Source organism: Manis javanica, chromosome 2 (assembly GCF_040802235.1).
Source record: "Manis javanica isolate MJ-LG chromosome 2, MJ_LKY, whole genome shotgun sequence".
NCBI lineage: Eukaryota > Metazoa > Chordata > Mammalia > Pholidota > Manidae > Manis > Manis javanica.
Window position 1 is genome coordinate 123,143,077 of NC_133157.1, and position 22,641 is coordinate 123,165,717.

The following is a 22,641-nucleotide window of genomic DNA, read 5'->3' on the forward strand; positions in this document are numbered from 1 at the left end:
CCTCCTCCTACAGTGCTGGTGGGAATGTATAAATTAGTTCAACCATTGTGGAAAGCAGTATGGAGGTTCCTCAAAAAACTCAAAATAGAAATACCATTTGACCCAGGAATTCCACTCCTAGGAATTTACCCTAAGAATACAGGATCACAGATTCAAAAAGACTTAATGCACCCCTATGTTTATCGCAGCACTATTTACAAATGCCAAGAAATGGAAGCAACCTACATGTCCATCAGATTATTAATGGATAAAGAAGATGTGGTACATAGACACAATGGAATATTATTCAGCCATAAAAGAAAACAAATCCTGCCATTTGCAACAACATGGAAGGAGCTAGAGGGTATTATACTCAGTGAAATAAGCCAGGCGGGAAAGACAAGTACCATATCATTTCACTCATCTGTGGAGTATAACAACAAAGCAAAACTGAAGGAACAAAACAGCAGCAGACTCACAGAACTCAAGAATGGACTAATGTTTATCAAAGGGAAAGGGACTGGGGAGGTTGGGGGGAAACGGAGGGATAAGGGGATTAAGGGGCATTATGATTAACACACATAATATAGTGGGGACATGGGGAAGGAAGTATAGCACAGAGAAGATAGTGACTCTATAGCATCTTACTATGCTGATGGACAGTGACTGTAATGGGGTATGTGGGACTTTTTAATAGGGGGAAGGCAGTAATCACAATTTTCCTCATGTGAAACCTGAGTTTACGACTGTATATTAATGACACCGTAATTTTAAAAAAGATGTTGTCACCTTGGGATAATTAATGTGCTCATTCTTAAATGTTTAAGCCTTTAAGATAATATTAGAGACATGTTAAAAACTGTCTTATGACTTGAATTCAAATGCTTATTTGATAACACACTTACGATTTTAATTTGAAAAGCATAACATAATTTGCAAATTGTATTTAAGTGTAGGATAACTTGACCTACTACATTAATAATTTTTAATTATTAGATTTTCAGGGCTAACAAGTTTAAATGCTTAAGAATATTTAGTTAAATGATTAGAAAGTCTAGAAAGTGTTATCAATCCTTGTAAGATATCTGTGTCAGTCATTTGGAGTATTTAAAAGACTGAAACATACTAAATTTTTATACAGGTTCAGGCATTTAAAAGAATTAAATTAGTCATGTCTGCTTGGGCAGCTTAAGGTTATATTTATGAGTCATCAGGGGAACAAAGTTGACTGAAGGTTTCTTCTATTCAAAGATTGTTAGGTTCAGAAATTGAATAAAATGATGTGTCAAGAGAATAAAAAGACAAGACACAGACTGGGAGAAAATATTTGCTAAAGACATATCTGATTAAGGACTGTCATCCAAAATACAGAGAGCACCTTTAAAACTCAACAATAAAAAAAACCAAACAACCCAATTAAAAAATGGGCCAAAGACCTTAACAGACACCTCATCAAAGTAGATGTTTAGATGGGAAATGAGCATATAAAAGATGACATCACATGTCATCAGGGAAATTCAAATGAGCCCACAGTGAAGTACTGCTACATACCTCTTAGAATGGCAAAAGCCAAAACACCAGCACCACAAAGTACTGTTGAAGATGTGGAGCAACAGGAAACTCTTATTCATCGCTGGAGGGAATGCAAACTGGTAGAGCTACTCTGGAGTACACTTTGGGGGTTTCTTACAAAAGTAAACACACTCCTACCATAGGATCAAGCAATTCAGACCTTTGGTATTTATCCAAAGGAACTGGAAACTTGTGTCTACAAAAAATATGCATGGATGTGTTGTAGCAAGTTTGCTCATAACTGCCAAAACTTGAAGCAACTAAGATGTCCTTCAGTAGGTGAGTGGATAAATAAACTGTGGTACAGCCAGACAATGGAATATTATTCAGCACTAAAAAGAAATGAGCCATCAAACTATGAAGACATGGTGGAACCTGAAATGCAAATCACTATGTGAAAGAAACCAATCTGAAAAGGCTCCAATCCATACGATTCCAACTATATGTTATCCTGGAAAAGGCAAAACTATGGAGAGACAGCAAAAAGAGCAGTGGTTGACAGGGGTTAGAGGGAAGGGAGGAATGAACAGGTGGAACAGAGGATTTTTAGAGCAGTGAAGCTACTCTGTGTGATACCATAATGTCATTAAACATCTTTCCAAAGTCAAACAAAGTACACCACCAAGAGTGACCCCTAATGTAAACTGTAGACCTTGGATGATTATGTGACAGCGTAGGTTTACTGATTTAACTAACAAATGTCCTGCTCTAGTGCAGGAAGTTGATAATGGGGAGGCTGTGTGTTGGGGGGACAAGGGTTATATGAGAACTCTGCTTTTTTCACTCAGTTTTGTTGTGAACCTAAAATAGCTCTAAAAAATAAGTGTTTTTTAAACAAGGTGTATCAGCAAAGCAAAGCTTAAGGAAAACTGTACTTAGATTCAAAATCATTAATATGTTACATTAATGATCAAAAGCATGCATTCTTTGAATATTTAAAACAACTAACAGGTGAACTGCCTGTTCCTAGTTTCATATTTATCCATCAAGACTGAGGTCAGATCTAGACTCACAAATGTGGTTAATGCATGTACTCACCCTCTGGTATTTTGTTAACTAGTCTCTACCTCTGGTCCTGCCAACTCTGCAATCCACCTTCCAAACTGCTTGTCATAGTCATCTTTCTAGCAGGCAAATCCCATTACCTTTTGTTCCCAGTGAACATCTTTCAGTGGCCCCTCTTTCCTTAAGAGGAAGTTCTGCTCCTTACCAAGGCACTCAGATAAGATTCTATACCTTCTGGTGCCAGCCTGCCTCTGCACTTTCATTTCCAGCTACTTTTCTCTCACGTTTTTCAGCCAGCCAAACTCCTTGTAGAGTGCCAATAATTCCACACGATTGTTATCCCTTGGTCTCACCTTGTGCTGTGTTTTTCCTCATTCTTCACACATGATCTCTTCTCAGAACCTTTCAGTGACCATCTGACTTCATGTTTCTGTAACTTTCTCTTTATTATCATAGAATTGACTACATTTCATTGAAATTATTCTCAGCCTATGTGTCTTTAAATTCACTGAGGATAAACTCATCAAGGACAGAGACTATGCCTAATTCATATGTCAAATTCCTAACATAAGGCCTGGTACACAGCTGGCATTCAGTGCTTGTCAAATTATTCTTTGGTATTACTCAAGTGATAGCAAAGTTTCCTTTACTCCTTTCGAGAGGGGTGAGAGAGAGGGCAACCCTTGGACCTCAGTCTAGGTGGGGATTACCATGGACCATGACAAAGTGATGCCATCAAAGGCTGGGGAATGTGGCACTACCCAGTCCAGTTCTGGGAAAGCCAAGACGCTGATCTGCCATCGAGAAGGACAGAGAAGACAGGATGGGGAGGGGGCTCTTTTGTCCCCTCCTGGCATAAGCTGGGAGCTCTGTCCTCTCGCTTTATCTCTAAATAAAAGCCTCCACTTGCTCTCCCCACCCCCCCAAAAAAAAAAGAAACAGGATGGGGAGCAGCAGGCTGGGGCCAGTGCATAGGGCAGGATGCTATCTGAGTCCGTGAACCAAGCAAACTGGAACTGGTGGGAGAAAAGGAGCAGCTCTACAATCAGCATTTGCAGTTGTGTATATTAAGGGATATTAATATGTACTCTAGGCTGAGGATGACTTTTGCAGATACTTGAAGGAATACAATGATTTTAACAATCTTCAAAGATTGCAATGAGATTAAATAGCCCTCAATTTTAGTCATACACAGTGAAAATAGGAAATGACTCACAAATAAGCCACTCCTCCACCGTCCTTTACTGATAAAGAAACTTAGACCAGAGGAGGTTAGTTATTGGTCTAAGAGACACAGTTGAAGATAAGTAGTGCCAAGCACTTTAACCCACAGATCCTGACTCACTAGGCCAGAATTAAGTTTTACTTTAACCAACTGCCTTCCTTGTTCCTTTCATTCATTCCAAGTCATCAATGTTGGCTGAATTTTGACATTCTGGAGTTGTAACTTAATGTATTTTAAATGAAGACTAGGTATCAAATTAGTATGTTAAAATTATTACTGAATGACTAACTAAAAGTGATCTATATACCCCTCCCACCCAGAACAAAATGATTTTTTAAATGAGGTTTTCCACAGAAATTCAACTCTGTGTGATGCTTTAAAACACTTAAAAATTTATTTTACAGGTATTATTTGATAATAACTCAAGTCACAACTGACAGTCCAAAGGAAATGTGCTAGATTGTGATTTTAGACTATCATAGGAAACGCAGGCAAGATTAAAGCAGGAAAAAAGGCATTGGCCTCTTAGACATAAGACAGATGACTTTGTGCAAAGAAAGACAAAATTCCTTTCATGACATGTTAAAACTTTAAGTGGGTTGAATCATAAAACTAGTAATCATTTATTTTAAAACTATGGCAGGAAAACAGTTTTGGAAATTATTTTTTGAAAAGCTCTTTAGAGTTTTCTAATTTGTGTTATTTTAGAGAGTATCTGATTTTTCTTTTCCTGGCATTCCTTTGGATTGTGCTGACTCACAAATGCACAAGTGAATTGTAGACCCCAGGAATATTTAAAGGGACACACACACAGTGGGTGCTGCCAACACCAATCAGACAAAGACAAGAGAAGAGGAAGGGAGACTCTTTTTACTGGAGAGTCACCAAAACAGTGCTATGGTAAACTGAAGGCAGCAAGCTGTGCTCAGAGGCTGTGGCAATCGTACTGCTTAACTTGATATTGAAGTTGCGTCTTTCCAAAATGGAACTGAAGCAGCTATGACAAAGGACAAATCCAAGAAAGCCAGTGAGAGAGCATAAAAAAATCAGGACTGGGAAAAAGAGGAAATAAACCCCATGCAAGTAAATTCTACCGTCCCCGAACCAGGACAGTGAGAGTTCGAACCAGGACAGTGAGAGTTTCGGAGTCTCTGCTTTTATATGGCCGGTCCTGGGAGAATCACCTTGAACCTACAAAAATCTTCAAAGACTAGTTAGCAGGGGTTGTACTTCAGCTCCAGAGACAAAATGTATTTTCGTTTACCCTAAGCTGTATGTTTGGATGACTGGATGTTCAATAAACACTGAGTATGTTTAAGTTTGGCATATACAGTTTTAAATAAATGAATTATATTTGTCAGTAGATGCTAACTGCAGGACAGGTTTCATTTTAATGTCACTAAACATCCCTCTACCAAGCAAGAGAAAGGAGTTGAGCCAAATATAAGTGAAACATTGCCTCTAATGAGCGGGACTTAGAAATAAACAAACCAATTAAAAATGATTCCCTGGTTCTAAGATAGCAACTTCTGGGGGAGGGAACTGGTAAGAGATCAGCTCTTCTGATAACAAACAGGGAAAAAACCTAGAGAGGCCCAGCACCTGGTGAGAAGCAGAAGCGGCTTGCTTGGTGTACCACATGCTGCCAGTTTGGAGGATGCCCTGAGATCCAGTTAACCTCTCCTGTCTTCCCCTAACCGGGCCACAGTTCAAGGGAGCGTCAACCACTAGGAACATTCACTGTATGAGTAAGGATTGGAGAAAAGGATGGGTGCTGCTTTTTACTTTATTCATTGCAACCCCAAATAACTGGCTTCTGCTTTAGGAGTCAGGATATCCCCTACCCCAGGGCTTAAATCAACTTGTCTCCACAGGTACAAGCTGTGGGTGAAGGCAGGGTCAGGGAGACGGCAGGGAAGAGCCAGATTTGAATCTGCATTTGGCAGGGGGCAGTGAGGGAGATGCACGGAAGTGGTCACGTCCAGAAAGGGATCAGAGTCCAGAAAGAGACAGAGCTAAACCGACTGGTATCCTGCCAGCCAGCTGGAGCAGAAATAATCTCATTTGTACTCCTGATGCAGCTAATTTAGGATTTACATTGTGCTGAAACACTCAGAGGAGGACAAGGTCTTGGTTCATTGAGCCAGAACAAGAGCAAAAAACCCACCGGGTCACCTATGGTGCTTGGGACATAAGAATTGAGCATAAGAATGGGACTACCTATGGAACAGGTGGCATGTGGAGTCTCCTGGAGTATCTCTCATAGCTTGTCTGCAATCTCTGGATGGTGATCTTATGTTATCTGGAATATGACTGAAACTCATGTCTTCTGAGTTAGGAACTTCCTCTCCCATTGATGAATCAATTACAAACACATTTCACTAGTAAGAAAAAACCTATTTCACTAGGAAATGTACTAAGATCATCTCTGAGTCCAGATGTTACAGTTCAGATGTGCCCAAAAGGTGGCCAGGTAAAGTTAACAGCACCATTTTCAGCATGATTGATGTCCATCCCCCAGCCCTCATGTGCACTACTCTACTCTTTACAGAGATAGCCACAATAAATTCTATAAACTTAGTGATTTTAATGAGACTTAGTAATAATTATATATTATTTGTAATTAATAGAATATCTGATTATTAAATTAATTATAATTACTTAGTAAGTTTAGCAATCTCTCAGTTGTTCAACTCCTATTCAGTCGTCATCATTTTTCTCCCAACAGCAAAGGCTGCTGTTGGTCAAGCAAATTCTCCTGCTCTCATATATCAATCCAATTACCCTGCCACCTTTGGCGGGGGGGTGGGGGGGTGGGGGGGGTGGCCAGAACGGGTCACGAATCTATTGAAGAATGTAGCATTCAGATATGAAGATGATCAAGTTAGTGCCTCTATTTCTAAACCAAAAAGTCACTCAACTGCAGCTTAAGACTTTCTTTGAGTAAACTATTTGTCTAACGATGCAGTGGCAACCTTAGCTTGCTTCCCTCTTGCCCATATAATTCATACTATTCTGGCAAAAACTCAGAACTCTTTAGGGATATCATGGTAACAATTCCTCTGTGGCCCCAAGAGGAGTTACTTCTTGCTTGGTCCGGGAAACAGCCTGCCAGTTCCTCTATGGCTCTTCAACCTTTCACCCACTCTCCCCACAACGAATAAATTCGCCTAGACACAGCATAGCAATGTTGATACAGCACTCAAAGAGGACCTCTGAATTTTGGGGCTGTCAAAGCAATCAGGTAGGGAGTCTCCTCATCAAAATCTGAATTCCTCTTGGCTATGGAGAAAGGCCACACTAGAAAAATTAACTCTAAAATGTGAAATGTTTCCTGATGGACAAAGATTACCCTGGATTTACCTACGCCTCCCTTGAAAGTAGGGCCCTAATTAATTTCAAGTCAAAGGAAAAGCCATTCATGTGTCCTTCCCCAGCCTACCTAGGGTGCCAGAGACCACGCTTGATTCCCTAGTTTCAAGGTCCTGAGAATATCCTCCTCACAGCCTGCAGCAAGGACACCCAAAGTGGAGGCAAAAGCTTTCAAAAAGAAGGCTTACTTACTATTATTTAATAGTAAAGTCTTCTAGTCGCAAATTTGGAGAAAATGCACTTAATAGCAAATTTTTCTCTATGTCAAGAACATGACCATCTTCAGAAATACTACTTCCTGGTAAGCAAATGGATCAATGGACTAAAGGTTATCATTGACAGCCTTTCATTTTCAAAGGGTCATGTTTCTCTTAAAAATGTGCTACCAAGTGATTAGATTCAGTAACTTCACTGCACTAAATTTGAATGATTTTTGTAAAGTTTCACTTCTGTCACCACCTCTACATTTTATATCCTGCTGATAAAATTCTCCAAACTTTTGGAGAAGAATTAGGTATTATTTTTAGCTCAAATTCTTAGTAGAAATCTGATAGCCCAAGGAATGGCAGTAAATTTAGACACCTGTAAGTCCGGGGAGAGGAAAATCTGGGGCAAAATACCTCTAAAACCAAAATCAGTCAAAGGGAGAAATAAAGTTTAAAACCCCGTTTATTGCTGCAGTCTGGGCCGTCTCTCCCTCCTGCTCCTGCAGAAGCAAGCAGGGACCTCCCCCTAACCTCTCAGGTTCACATAAGCCCTGAGATGAACTTCTCTCCACCCCTGAGGAGATGCTAATGCACTAAAGCCAGGTGAGATATTCTGGATGTATTACAATTTTACCCACAGGCCACCCCTCCAGAAATCTCACCTTACAATCTACTCATTCCCCCTCTTCTGCAATGGTCCCTGGGTGAGAAAACTGGAGCATTTTGACCAGACTAATGACATACAATAGCAACAGCAATAAAATCATGATAATCCTCAAGTGGGAGGATTCAGCTAGGTTCAAAGTCTTATGCAGATTGTCAATTCCATAGCCAGGCAGTAGCTGAGGGTTCAGAGCAATCATCATGTGGCAGCTGAAGCCAGGGGGTGCATTCAGGCTGCAGAGACTGTAGGAGAAAATAATCTTAAGTGTGATAAGATACATGTTTTAATGACACCAGCAAAAGCAAATCTTGCCCATCAGGTAGGATACATGCAAGAGTGAGAGTGGTCCTCTGACAGGACAGTGGCAGGAATGGGATCTCATCCTCATCTAGTATACCAGACTTTCACCCCCCTCCCCGTGCGAGTTACAGATGGGTCAGTATATAGGGCTACGGGAGGTACATGCACTGGCCGTAAAGATAAAACAAAACTTCCCTGCAAGATGCTCTTACCTCCTGGACATTTTGGGTACACTACTGTGATCTTTGGGGGCCACTCCACTGTTACTCTAGGAATACATACAAGGCCAGCTTCCAAGCCTTTCCCCCAAGGTGCCCGAAGGGCCAGCCATCACTGTTGCGTGTGTCAAAATGTCCAGGGCCATGTCCATTCAATAGTGTCTCCAGGGCTTAATGCAATAGGAGCTGGCAGCAGGATGTTGCTCTGCTGGCCATATCCTGGCTTCAATAACTCTTCTTTGGTTTCGACGTACAATTGTATAGGAGAGGCAGCAAGGTGAGTGAGCATATTCACAAAGCTCAAAGCTCCTTTACGTGGCTCCTCATTCAAAACTGCACCACTGTCCATAGGTGAACTGACCAGCCCCATAGACTATTGGTGTCCAACTTCAGGCCAGATTTCAACAAACTGTTGTACCTCTCTATCATGCCTGCCCCAGTAGGATTACATGGTACATGAAATTTCCATTTTATTCCTAATTGCTGCACCCATTCTTGTAACGCATGTCCAGAAACGCATGTCCCTTGATCGCTCTCAATCATCTGCAGCCGGCCATAGGCTGCAAAGAGACGCTCCAGGTTCCTCTTGGTGGTTTGCTGGTCTGCATATCATGCAGGAAAAGCAAACAATAGTTCAGTAGTCGTGTCCACACAAGTCATGGCATACCGATATCCTTCTGATATAGGCAGAGGACCAATATAGTCTATTTGCCACCTGAGAAGGGATATTGGCCCCCTTACTATTGTCCCTTGTTGCTGTGGGACTAGGTGTAAGTCCCTCTTAGAGCACACAAGGCACTCCTTCTGGGCTCGTACTTCTTCAGAGGTCAATGGCAAGCCCCACCGATGGGCTACAGTCCACATTGTCTTTTGCCCCATGTGCAACAAACGCTGGTGTAGCCACTGGGCCATATCAGAGGCAGGCTTTCCTTCCAGCTAATGCACCTGGGCCAGTGTGTCTGCTTCATCATTCCCTGGGGATGCCAAAGGCAAATGGCCAGTCACATGATATATAGTAACAGTCTTAGTCTGACCAGAGGCCCCTAGTCTTGCCACAACTCTTGTCCCCAAAGGGGCTGGTGACTGACCACCCAGTTGGCATGATTCCATGTCGGTAGCCACAGGGTCAAGCCCTGACAGACGGCCCAGCTGTCAGGACAGACAACTATGGGGGAAGGTTCCTGGGTGATCACAAACCGTACTGCCTGCAACTCAGCCCATTGACTCCTCTTCCCCTCTCCGTCCTCCATCCATATTGTCTCAGTCTTAGGATGGAAAGCCACAGCCCTCCACTTTGGGGGCTGCCCACAACCCCCAAGCATCTTCAAAGTATAGGGGCTTTTCCCTCCTGATAAGGAGTCTAGGCTGACCATGGCTTAAAAGCAAGTTCTTCCTGCTTTCCACTGGTATAGGTGACTGGCCCCAATAAGCGTTGGAGTTCTCCACTTAAGGGGCTAGTAGAGAGGGCACTATGCTGCTGTAAATATGCGCCCCATTTAGCCAGTGTAGGTTTCTGTGCCACACCACTCCATGGCTTTGGGTCCAGTCTCACACCCACCCTGCGATGGGATAGGTGGTTATTACCTTGGTCAGATCTGTTCTAGTAATGGGCTCCATAGCTAGCAAGACATGGTACACAGCAATCAGTTCCTTCTCTATCAAGGTGGACCAGACCTCTGCTCCTTTCCATAGTTGTGACCAGAATCCAATGGGTTGGCATGTCCATTCAAGCTGCTGCCAATGACCCCATCCATAACCATCTTCGGTTACATGAACATCTAGCTCACAGGGCCTTGATGAGTCCATTACACTCAAAGCTTGTCTGGCCTTGACTGCCCACTTGGCAACAGTACAAGCAGCTGCACATGTCTCATCCCAGTCCCACCTGATGCCCTTCCATACCAACCAGTATAAGGGCTTCAGAATGTGTGCCAAGTGCGGGATAAACACTCTCCAGTAGCCCAAAAGATCCAAAAACTCTTGTAATACTGCCACAGTGGTAGGGGTGGGGAAAGCCTGGACCTTGTCTATAACTGCTTCAGGAACAACTTTAGTTTTGCCCAACCAGACAAGGCCCAAGAATTTCAAAGACAAACCAGGTCCCTGAACCTTAGTGCTGTTCACAGCCCATCCTTTTTCCTGTAGATGTTGCAGCATTCTAGGAACTGTCCCTTCTAAATCTGAAAGAGAATCAGATGTGAGCATAATATCATCAATGTAGTGATACAACCGCACTGTTGCGGTTTCTTCCATATGGCCAAGTCCTGGGCTACAAGTCCATGACAGATGGTGGGACTGTGGAGATATCCCTGTGGAAAGACAGTGAGTGTCCACTGCCAGCCTTCCCACGTGAAGGCAAACTGTTCCTGGCTTTCCTGCGCTATGTCAATAGAGAAGAAAGCATTAGCAAGGTCTACTAAATAATGATACGTTCCCAGTTCATGGCTGAGGGTGTCCAGAATGTCTGCTATAGAGCAGACAGCACCATGCAAAGGGGGTGTGACTTAATTCAGTCCCCTGTAGTCCACAGTCATATGCCAGCAGACGTCTGGCTTTCTCACCGGCCACACTGGAGAATTAAAAGGACTTTGAGTGGGGTTTATGATGCTCACCCTCTCCAATTCCTGTACATTTTCTCCAATTTCATTGTGCCCCCCACCCCGAGGCAATTCATACCGTTTACTATTTGTCACCCGCCGAGGTACAAGCAGAGCTACAGGTGTGTGCTTAGCATGTCCCCTCAGAACTGCCTTTACCACATGTACCCTCAGTCTGAACTCCCCTGCAGTGGTCTGTAACCACCAGCCCTGCAAGATATCTACCCCCAAAATATTTTCATGGATGGGAGAAATATACACAGTATACTCTTTTGGGGGTAAACACCCTATTCCCAATGAGATTTGGGCTTTCTTCACTCTAATTGCCTTACCCCCATAGCCACCTATTACAGCAGGGGTGCCGGGAAAATGTTCAGGGTTGCCATGAATCAGAGAACACTCAGCTCCAGTGTCCACCAGCGCCAGGACACTGTACATTCACAGGGGACCAATGAATTGCTAATTCTACATGTGGCCTCTGGTCCTCACCATGTCCCCTAAAGTGGGGACTTTGACCACCCCCTCAGTCGAACCGCGATGCCCAATGGTCCTCCCATGGGGGTGAGGGCTCAGGCAAATCCTGAGTACTGTCTCCCATGAAGTTTTGCAGGGACACAGGCCAGGCATGAGGCCTTGACTCTGTTTTCTGTTTCCTGGACCTCAGCAGCTGGAACTGCTGCTCTGGCTTTAATTGGTGCCACAGTTCTAACAATATTCTATTGGCTGCCCATCAAGTTTTTCTTTCACTACCCGGGCCTTTATCAAATCAACCCACATCTGCGTCCTCAAGACCTTCACGGGGCCTTTTGTACTTCTCCTTTCAGTCATGGCCTGTACTTCCCTCCATGCCCTTATTTCAACTCCCCCGAGACCTGCTAAAATACGAGTGGCCTCACTTAAGGTGGGGGGCAATAGTCACTAGGGACCCAAAGAGAGATGGAGAGATGTGGGAGCTGTATGCAGCACCAGGTTTCTCATTCCCATAGTGAACACCTCCTCATCAGGGCCCTGGGGGTCCATATTACAGATAGTATTTTTCATACTCAATTCCCGCAGTACCTGCTGGAACTCTGCATACGTTTTCCAGCTACTGGGAAAATATGGTAAATCACCCTAATTAGGCCAAACGACCCTGATGGCAGCTGTCAGCCATTCCAGGAGTGTCTGATACCCTGAGGCGTGACAGGCACTTTGCAACCACTGCCCGAGGGAAGGATGAGTTGTCAGGGAAGCTATTCTACTCATCTTAGGACCGGACACAACAATGTTTTCCACCCCCATATCCCAGAGACGTAAAAGCCATGTAGGAAAACATTCCGATGGCCTCTGCCTATACCGGATGCTCATGTCCACCAGCTCATCCTGGGTATAGAGGCGGAGCATGGAGTGCTCCACAACCTGGGGAGGAGACTGGGCAGGCCTTTAATAAAACAGGAGAAAATGGTACTTCTGGCGGTGGCCTGGGTAGCAGATCCACCAGTGGCCCCACTTCCCCCTCTTCTCCCTCGGGCTCCTCCACCACCATTTCCAGGGCTTAATGCACACTCTTTCCTTCCCCTCCCCCATGGCCTCTTGCAATGCGGCTTTTCCTGCCATCTCCCCCCTCGCCGCTGCTAAGGAATCTTCTAGGAGTGTGACTTGCCTTTTCAGTGACTGTCTCTCTTCGTTCACAGCATCCCATAGGTTATCACCCAGCTCCTCCAAGTGATGCTGAAGTGTGTCTCGCTCCCACCTAAGTTCATCAATAATCCTCTCTTTCTGCTGCATAACATTTTCCACTATCTTGATGAAAAGAGAACCTACAATGCCAGCCACTACACGGCCCCCAAGGTCTCCAAGCAGTCTTCCAACTCCTGGAGGGCTAATTCTGCAGCTTCCGGTGTTTCCACCCTTCCCCAGTTCGGGCCCCACCCCTCTAAGAGGTACTTTATCCTAGACCAGTTCCCCACTAGGGGTTCCCAACTTGGAAGCCCTACAACTGATGGGATAATAACAGGTGAAGCAGCACCCTCTGCTGCTGTATCCGCTGGGCGTCCCCACTATCCACAGGAGCGGCCCTCCCAAAAGTCACACACATTATGACAGATTTCAGGTTCAGAGACACCCTGCCGACTGCCACCAGATGTAAGTCTGAGAAGAAGAAATCCCAGGGCAAAATACCTCTAAAAACTGAAATAACAACAAATGCTGGCAAGGATGTGGAGAAAGGGGATCCCTCCTACACTGCTGGTGGGAATGTAAATTTGTTCAAGCATTGTGGAAAGCAGTATGGAGGTTCCTCAAAAAACTCAAAGTGGAAATACCATTTGACCCAGGAATTCCACTCCTAAGAATTTACCCTAAGAATGCAACAGCCCAGTTTGAAAAAGGAGTGTCTAATTCCCTGAGGCGTGACGGGCATTTTCCAACCCCTACTGGAGGGTTGCACCCCTATGTTCATCGCAGCACTATTCACAATAGCCAAATGAAAGCAACCTAAGTGTCCATCAGTAGATGAATGGATAAAGAAGATGTGGTATATATACACAATGGAATATTATTCAGCCATAAGAAGTAAACAAATCCTACCATTTAATAATATGGATGGAGCTAGAGGGTATTATGCTCAGTGAAATAGGCCAGGCAAAGAAAGACAAGTATCAGATGATTTCACTCATCTGTGGAGTATAAGAACAAAGAAAAAACTGAAGGAACAAAACAGCAGAAGACTCACAGAACCCAAGAATGGACTAACAGTTACCAAAGGGAAAGGTCCTGGGGAGGATGGGTGGGAAGGAAAGGATAAGGGGAGGTGGAAAAGAAAGGGGGCATTATGATTAGCATGTATAATGTGGGGAGGGTACAGGGAGGGCTGTGCAACACAAAGAACACAAGTAGTGATTCTACAACATCTTACTACACTGATGGACAGTGACTAAAATGGGGTTTGTGCGGGGGGCATTTGGTGATGGGGGGAGTCTAGTAAACATAATGTTCCTCATGTAACTGTAGATTAATGATACAAAAAAAAACACCTGAAATCAATCAAAGGGAGAAATAACGTTTAAAATCCATTTATTGCTTACAAACTGCACTCCAGGACCATCTCTCTCTTCTGCTCTGTAAGAAGCAGGCCAGTAAGTAAGCCAGCCCCTCCCTTTAAAACTCTCAGGTTCAGACACACCATAGGTTGCCCAGGTAAACCCACTGACATGGAGATGAACTTCTCTCCTCCCCTGAGGATATGTAAATGCACTAAAGCCAGGAGAGATACTCTGGAAATGTTACAATTTTACCCACAAACCCACCCTATCTTAAGACAGGGCAGGCAGTCTTAACTAATATATACCCAGTGCTCGAAATTAACCACTATCTTGCAGAAAAACAGGATCAATAAATTCCTTGTGTTAAGTTTATCTTACAGAATTGTCTAGAGGACTGACTGTGGATGAGGACATAGTGTCCTTCACTGGAGAAAGAGACATCATGAGACCACAAGTCAGGCCTACACCTAACCCCCAACCCTGCCCTTTGCCCCATTCTTGAAAGCCTTAAAAGACAGAACCCTAAACCCTCGGTGCACCACCTCTAAGGTTGCCCGCATTCCCCATTAAGTGTGTACTTTTAAATAAAGCTTTCTCACTGCTCAACTTGTGTTTTATGTCTGCATTCTTCCAGTGGTAAGCATCTTTGTCTCTTTGCTATTTCATTTTATTTCCAAGTATTCACTGTATCTGGGAGGGGTTGCTATGATCTCTGATTACCTATCATTTTGGTGACCTGGATGGAACTGCAGCTGCATGATCTGCTTGTTAGCAGCCTGCCTGAAAATGTCCTTCCGTTGAGAAGTTCTCAGAACATAATCTCGCTCCAGCCCATGCTCCATGACTCCCGAATCCTGGGGTAGTAGGGCTGGTCCCCACACCGTGCACATCCAAGCGGACAAGGGATGCCAGATGACCCTGGCTTTAAGAGTTAGCAAGGGAATCTATCTACCCTATGCCTAGCAGGAGTTCACAGAACTTTCCCTCCTTCTCTCTGCACTTTCCTGCTTCAGCCTCCTGCAGGGCATCTGCCATTCATTACTACTCTTGTTCTAATGAATTCCTTCCTTACCTACACTCTTCTGCCCTACTCAAGAATTCTTTCTCATTCAGAGTCAAGAACCCTTTCCCATCCAGGTTGAGGTTTCACCTGGTATGCAGTGAGAGACCTCCCCAGACGCAGCAACCAGGCAACAGTACGAAGCATCTGCACAAGCACAAGGGAGTTTTGGGTAGTATTCAGACTTCCCTACCCTTTACAGTGTGGATGGTATTCTTAGAATATATCTCAGTGGGAGAAAAGTAGGCAAGAGGGGGAACAAAGTATGTAAAGCAGGGGAGGAAGCTAGAAACACACACTCCACTTAGCAATACTGTTGTCAGGTAAGGTGCTGGCGGAGAGCACCACCATCCACAAACAGCCCTGTGTGCTGCCACGAACCAGGGTGGGCTTGGAATCCCCCAGATGCAAGCCCCGGCCCGGATTCTGCCCCCACTGGCTGAGTGACTGAGGCATGTGGCTTAACTCCACCATGTTTCAGTTTCCACATCTGTGACATGAGGGTCATGACAGCATACACTTCCCAGGGCTGTGGTGAAAACCTGTGTCACAGAACCTGCCAAGTAAGCAACTCCTACCCACTAAATCTGCTGGTCCCCAAGAACATGTCAGGAAAGGAAATGGCAGGTGGGTCAACTCCTTAAGACTAGTATTTCCTTTAAAGCCAAATAATAAGAACAAAGTCAAACAGCATGCAAAGTGGAGAAAGAGAAAATGCTTCTGTCAGTCTTAAAATCCTAGCTGCAGTCTATGCACCAAATCTATTAATAGAAATGGTCATTGTGAGCCTTTGCCAAAATATTGCGTACCCAATTTGGGGTTTGTTTTTCTGTTGTGTCTTTGCCATGTTCTGGGACCACTGTATACATGTACCCTGCTCTCCGTACATGTCTGCTCTTAAGGCCGGAGCAACCCTTACAACTGGTGAAGTCCATTAGATGGACTGGCATCAGGCAGTTAATGGAGTTTAAGCTCATAGGGAGGTGGGTGCAGAAAGGTTGTCCCACCCCAAGTACTCTGCTGACATCAGGAGAGTTTCCACTTCAACCCACTCCTTGGTGATCCAGCTTTGCTCTAACCACTCCCTATGGGGCTTCCAAATAGCTTGCTGAAGTCTCAACATCAAAGAAAATACTCCAGAAGGGTACAAAAGAAAAACACCCCTATGACTCCTTTTTGAGGGGCATGAGTGGAAGGAAATGTAAATATCTGATAAAAGAAGAAATGATTACTTATAGATGTTAAGAGCCAAACCACATAGATTGGCAAGCATCAGCTTTTACAAGATTGATTATAAATAATGGAATGTTGCTTTCTGAAGTTCAGAAGTAAAATTTCATAGAAGACCACAAAAAATTAAAACAGAAACTATTTCCATGCCAAAATTCCTCCCTGCCTTCTCTGGCTTCCTTGCTGTGAGAAGATTTGACAGGACAGGTTCTACTGTCAGATGAACACCCTCCCATTAAGCAATTTGCTTTGTATTTAAGAAAAATACATAACAGGAAATCCCCACAATCTCTTCAAGGCTATAAGAATAAAACCTGATGCACTAACATGAAATGGGTTTTTACATTTAAAACTGCTTCTTTCCTTCTTCCTTTGAAAACAGTTTTACAATTGTCACCTGTTACATTTTAAACAACATACCAAGTGGTTAGAACAAAAACCTAAGTCTCAAATGGCATACAATGCTGTCATCTACAAAAGGGACCTTCTTCAAGTCACACAATGTGAAAATGAGCTTTTATAAATCCTTCAGGATACACAGAGTAAATTTTTTCCTGAGTAATGTTTCAAACATGGACTGGGAAGATTATTTTTAGTTATACCTAAAAGCTTCACAAAGCCAATTTTTTTTTCTTTTCTCTTGGCTAGGGTTGCTTGGCTTTCATATGGTTTCTTATAAGTATGTGTCTACTTTTCATAGAGATATTTAAATCTACATACATAGATACACAGCACATGATCTTTCCCCCTTCTTTCTCTCCCCCATCAAAGTAATCAAATCTAAACTTATCTGGTTACAAGACCTCCAGCTATTTTAAAAATACTTTTGCAGTTAAATACCACTGTCAACTAGTGAAAGAAAATAACTGTGGGAAAGAAGAGGCAAATTGGGACTGGAATTCATTAACATGCTAGGCAATACTATTTTTCTTTTATTTAGAAGGCTGCGCTCACCCATTCCAGTGTAAAGACTATGACCACATATATGGCTCACTCAGTCTCCTCTTTGAGTATCAGCTAGGAGTTCCTCCTTTACTTACCTTGGCATTGATCTCTTTCATCTTCAATAAAACACCACCATTCACAATACTACTTTTTATTGGTATGGCACTCTGAGACTTAGCCAATACACATATACATTGCAAAACATATAGGTAGCACTTCCCATGTCCTAAGCATTTTTGTGTGAAGGGTTCTGTATGTGTTCACTTATAAACCATATGCTGTGCAATGATTCCTCACTATAATCTCATAGGGTTTATTATATTGGTTACTTCAATTCTCTCCCCCTTTCTAATGAACCCCAATTTCTTGATTGGGCCACTACTTTGGGGTGGGGGCTGTCCTAGAAGGGGGTGGTCCTCCCTGGTCTAAGCTAATTAAGGAGGCCCTGTAGGTACAAGCAGTGACACACTTGTGGTCAATGAAATGATAAAGTCTCCTGGTAGTGAGCATGGGGAATTGTTCGTGAGAATAATTTTTTTGTTCTCCCCTTATGGGTCTTGTTGTGTCTGGAGCTGATGCCTCGCACTGCCACAGCCTTCTTGCTCTGAGGAGGCAAGCCAGCCTGAGGACAAGGCTCACAGAGGAATGCCAGGTCAGGGAGCTGCCTGCAGGGGTCCCTAAAACCTGACCAGACTCTGCCTGGAGCTGCACAGCTTTTGCTTTTTTTTAAACTCATGTGCATTTCCTCATTGTTTTCAATTAATTGAGTCCATATTTCTTTATTTCTTGCTGCCAAAGGCATCATTAATAATATAATTTACTCTACAGATGAAGAAAGAAAAGACCAAGAGAGTGAATGACTTCAGAAAAATCACTGCTGGTAAATACTCTAATCTAGGGACTCAAGTTCATGTACAAAATTAAAAAGGACTGCTAAGAGGTCTTCCCAACACCAACATCTTATACTTATATGTTCATGTAGTTATCACACAAACTCACAGCACACTAATCTTGTAATTATGATTAGCAACTTCATGAACTAAAACTCAATTATGTATTTCTTCTTCGTACTACCAAAAAGATTGTAAGATTTTGATTTTGTATGTGTGTGATTTATAGGTTTACGTCACTGAAGGACTCATGAGGCATATGGAAAGGCGAACATGTTGTCATATTTTATTAAACTCTAATGGTTGTGACTATAACAGTTCATGTGAGTAAAAACAGAGCCATGAGACTCAAAGCATATGAACAAGGCAGCAAACTGTTAATGCTTCTCTCAGGTGATGGTGCTTCATTAGCATTCGATGCAAACAGTTTGGGGGTTTTGGCATCATGCAAAACCGAACCCAGAGGGGGCTCATCCCTAAAAAGAGGGCTTCCTTACCATGCATGAACTGTAAAATGACATGTGGAAAAGATAAATCCGACACAAACGTGCAGCGAATAGGATTCAGAATATAATTCACTCTGGCTGATAAATCATTGAGTTCTACGAAAACAAATGAAGAGTTCATTTTCACTGACTACACATCATTAAGAGTCTCTAGCATAGAAAGTGAACCTCCCATCCAGACATCTTGCTTCTATGTCCTCTTTGCGAGCGTTTCCCCACATGATCCTAAGGTGATGTCTCAATATACTTTCAATATACTTGCCACAGTCTGTGGACAAGCAGCATCTGGAAGTGATATAAAAAGCCCCCAGCATCGCTTCTTGGGGCTTGAGTTACTTTAAAATTGTAACGTTTGTCAGGAAGCATCTCTCCTCCGCTATCCAGTTTCTATGTAGAGGGTCTTTCATTAGAGGAAGCTTCCTGGTCCCTATGGGCCCTCACTCACACCCCCTGGGATGAGGGATCAATTCTGCTTGGTGTATTTGGAAATAGGAACTGCATGTGCAGCGCTTAGCCCTCCCCTGATTCTCTTGGGAGCTCCCAGTCCCATCTTCTCAACAAAGCTGGAAACATTCGAGTGTTAGGTGCCACAGACATGGGCTGCGGCCCTCCAGGGCCACCTGTGCCTGCCTGGACAGGCCAGTCCATGGAATCCTGAGTCTGCGAATCAGCCCTTTCACCTGCAGACAGGAACCACATTCTCCAGTACCACCTGGATCAATTAAGAAAAGGGGAGAGAGGGGGGCAATCTTCAACTCAAATCAGAACACAGGCCAGGAAGTCTATGGTAGCTACTTATGGAGCTTCCTCAAATGCTGACATTTTCTGAAAAGGAGAGGCTTCACCAGGTCTTACTTTTTCATAGAGCTTGATGGCATTCGAAGCACTCTCCTGCCTCATCTGCCTTTGGCCCATCTTGCCAAACTTGATGGGAAAGCAAGGTTTATCATACCAGCTGGACTCCAATGTGGAAACTGAGACCTAGAAATGTAAGTGATGTCCCAGAGTACTGAGCCCCGTACCATGTTCCAGATCTCTAGCTCTCATGCTTCTGTTCTTTCTGGAATACCTTGCCCTCCTGGTTTCCTCCAGCACCATAAGCATCCAATGAGCTGCGTGACTTAACCAGGATGGGGCAGGAAGTGGACCCAGGCCTTTCTCAACCTCCCCCCAACATAGCTGCTTCTGCCTTTTAAAAGCTGCTCTGCTTCAATACACAATTATTTGACTTTGTTGCCATTTAATAAACAGCCTCATTTCCTGGAAGCCCCAACTCTAATTTTCCAAGCTTCAGAGGTTTCTACCAGGCAAAGCAGATAATTAATTCTTTTGTTTTTTAAGTGACCTGTTTTTCATTTTTAAACAGCATGTCTCTACCCAGATTAGAGACTCTTGAAAAGTTCTCCAAAAACGGAATAATAGCTGAGCAATTATAAAGCGTTTTGCAAAGTCAGGCATGTCATTAAACCCTTCTACTTCAATTTCTGTGTCCACAGTTTAGATTGGGAATCTGTCTACTCACAGGGGTAGTGTCAAGGCTAATTACTCGAACACATAAATTTACAAAGTTACCATAGTTTGAAGGGAAAAAAAAAGCTTTTCTGTCACTATATGGAATCAGACCCCCAGGCCAGCCCCTGTCCTGAGATGCCAGCCTCCCTCCCTGTTCCTGGTGGCCGGTGGACCACATGTGCACCACAGAGTAAAACTAACTCCCTGAAGCGACCTGGAAAGGGTCAGCTGAGCCAACACCTGGGCAGAAAAGGCACGGCTGCTATCCTTTCTAGGAGGAACCAGGACATTCTCTTGCATTAACAGGACCTGCACAGTGAATACGCCTCACTCCTCCCAGACCTCCACAGGCTCACTCAGAGCCCTTCCCACTGCAGGCAGATATATGGGAAGGTGGGAAAGGGCTTCCCGAGGACCTACATGACCAGTGTCCTTTCCACACCTCAAATCTCAGCTCTTGCCACCCTCTTGCCCCAACACCCTCCATTCAGTGAAAGGCGGGGGGGCCAACCACACTCTTCCAAAATGGAAGTCTCCTCCATGACATCAGGGCAGGAATGATTGGCAGAGGGCCGCTGCTGTCTCCCCGTCAGTGGGAAAGTGTGAGCTCCCCTCTGACTCCCAGCACATTACCAACTTCTACTGGATTTTGGGCTTCCAGGCAAACCTGACCCAGCTCTCATATCCCCAAGGCCTCTTGCATGTGACCCCACCTTTTCCCCAGGCAGCATGATGTAGTAAAAAAGCACCAAACCAGATATTAGAGGACCTGATTTTCTTTTCCTACCTAACAAATTCTGTGGCCTTCAGTGAGTCACTTTCCTCCCTGTTCTCATCTATGATGACATCTGTGAGAAACAAAAGCACCCAAGAGCTAGGTAACATTCCAGAAAGGTCCAAGATGGTCAAAGAGCGTGGACAACTGCCCCTCTAATAGTGGGAGATAAGGAGTCACGGACAAAGCACCCCAAATCTGAAATAACCTAGGCCACCATAATAAAAGTTTGGGGATAGGTCAGGCCTGCTGGGTACAGTGGAAAAAAAAAACACCTCATCCCATGTAGACATCAAGGCCAGGTTTTGAAACTTCCTGTCTGGTATTTCCATTTATGCTTTCTGAACCTAGCCAAGCCAGTCGCCGTGTTCCATGTAATGCATCATCAACCAAACACAAGAACAGGGCAGTTCAGCGCAGGCCAAAGGTTTCCACTGCACCAAAATGACTATGCTGCTGGCAGGGACTGCCCACGTTCCTTTGCTCCTGTTTTTCTCTCAAAGTGTGTTTTTCCAGTTGTTATCTCTCTGGACAGAGGGGATACAGCTGACTAATTATCACTGATGCATATTCTAGTGATAGCACTTAAATGGAATATAAAAATTCATTCATGTGGCTAGCTATCCCACTAAGCTTGGTCTCATAATGGCCTTCAGAATGCAGGGGGGGAGGGAAGGGGACAGTGGAAAGGGCACCAAGACCTGGTGGGAACCTGGGGGAGCTGGGAGGCCACAGGCCATGGCTCAGAGGATGAGCTCTGGATGTGAGTCACAGTGGAGCCGAGGACTGAGCTCATTGTCAGGAAGACCAAAACTGGGAGGTGCCCCCAAGCCAACAGGATACCCCCAGCTTTCTAGGATGAAGGACAGTGAGTGAGAAGATCAAGAAGCCACCTAGTTGTAGTACTGACATGATCACCCCCTGAACCCCAAAATGGAACTGGCAGAGTGTTCTATGAAAACTCTCCTGCAGCCCAGAGAAGCCCCATGTGCACCTGACCCAATGTGCTGCCATTTCCTCCTTGCCCCAAGGCCCATCCTTTGAGGTCTGATGAGGGCCCACTCTATATCCACTAGTAATGAACGATCAGAAAGAGAAATTGAGGAAACAATCCCATTTACACTTGCATAAAAGAATATCTAGGAACAAATTTAGCCAAGGAGGTTAAAAGACCTGTACTCCAAAAGAGTATTTCTCTGTACTCTGTACTCTGAAAGACATTAATGAACAAAATTGAGGATGACCCAAATAAATGTAAAGATTCAGTGCTCATGGATTGGAAGAATATTGTAAAAATGCCCATCTACTGATTTAATATAATACCTATCAAAATCTTAATAGCATTTTTCACGGAACTAGAATAATAAAATTTATATGGAAACAAAGACTCCAAATAGCCAAAGCAATCTTAGGAACAAAGCTGAAGTTAATCACGCACCCAGATTTCAAACTATAATACAAAGCTATAGTAATCAAAACAGTACAGTACTACCACAAGAACAGAGGTACACTTAAATGGAACAGAATAGAACACAGAAATAAACCCATGGTTATATGGCCAA

At 43.8% G+C, this 22,641-nt stretch overlaps 1 protein-coding gene and 1 non-coding gene across 6 annotated transcripts in view; one reads left to right on the top strand and one right to left on the bottom strand.

Annotated features, from left to right (window-relative positions):
- The window catches only part of LOC108400206 (WASH complex subunit 5), a 109,294-nt gene extending 93,975 nt beyond the window's left edge, over window positions 1–15,319 (top strand). Inside the window, exon 3 of one of the 3 annotated variants that reach the window (XR_012128080.1) lies at window positions 12,812–15,319. This is a non-coding gene — a transcript (WASH complex subunit 5). The remainder of the gene's footprint in view (window positions 1–12,811) is intronic. The other 2 variants (XR_012128076.1, XR_012128070.1) reach the window with 2 other exon arrangements.
- The window catches only part of LOC108391900 (serine/threonine-protein kinase TAO1-like), a 112,051-nt gene that overhangs the window by 83,365 nt on the left and 6,045 nt on the right, over window positions 1–22,641 (bottom strand). The window lies entirely within an intron of this gene.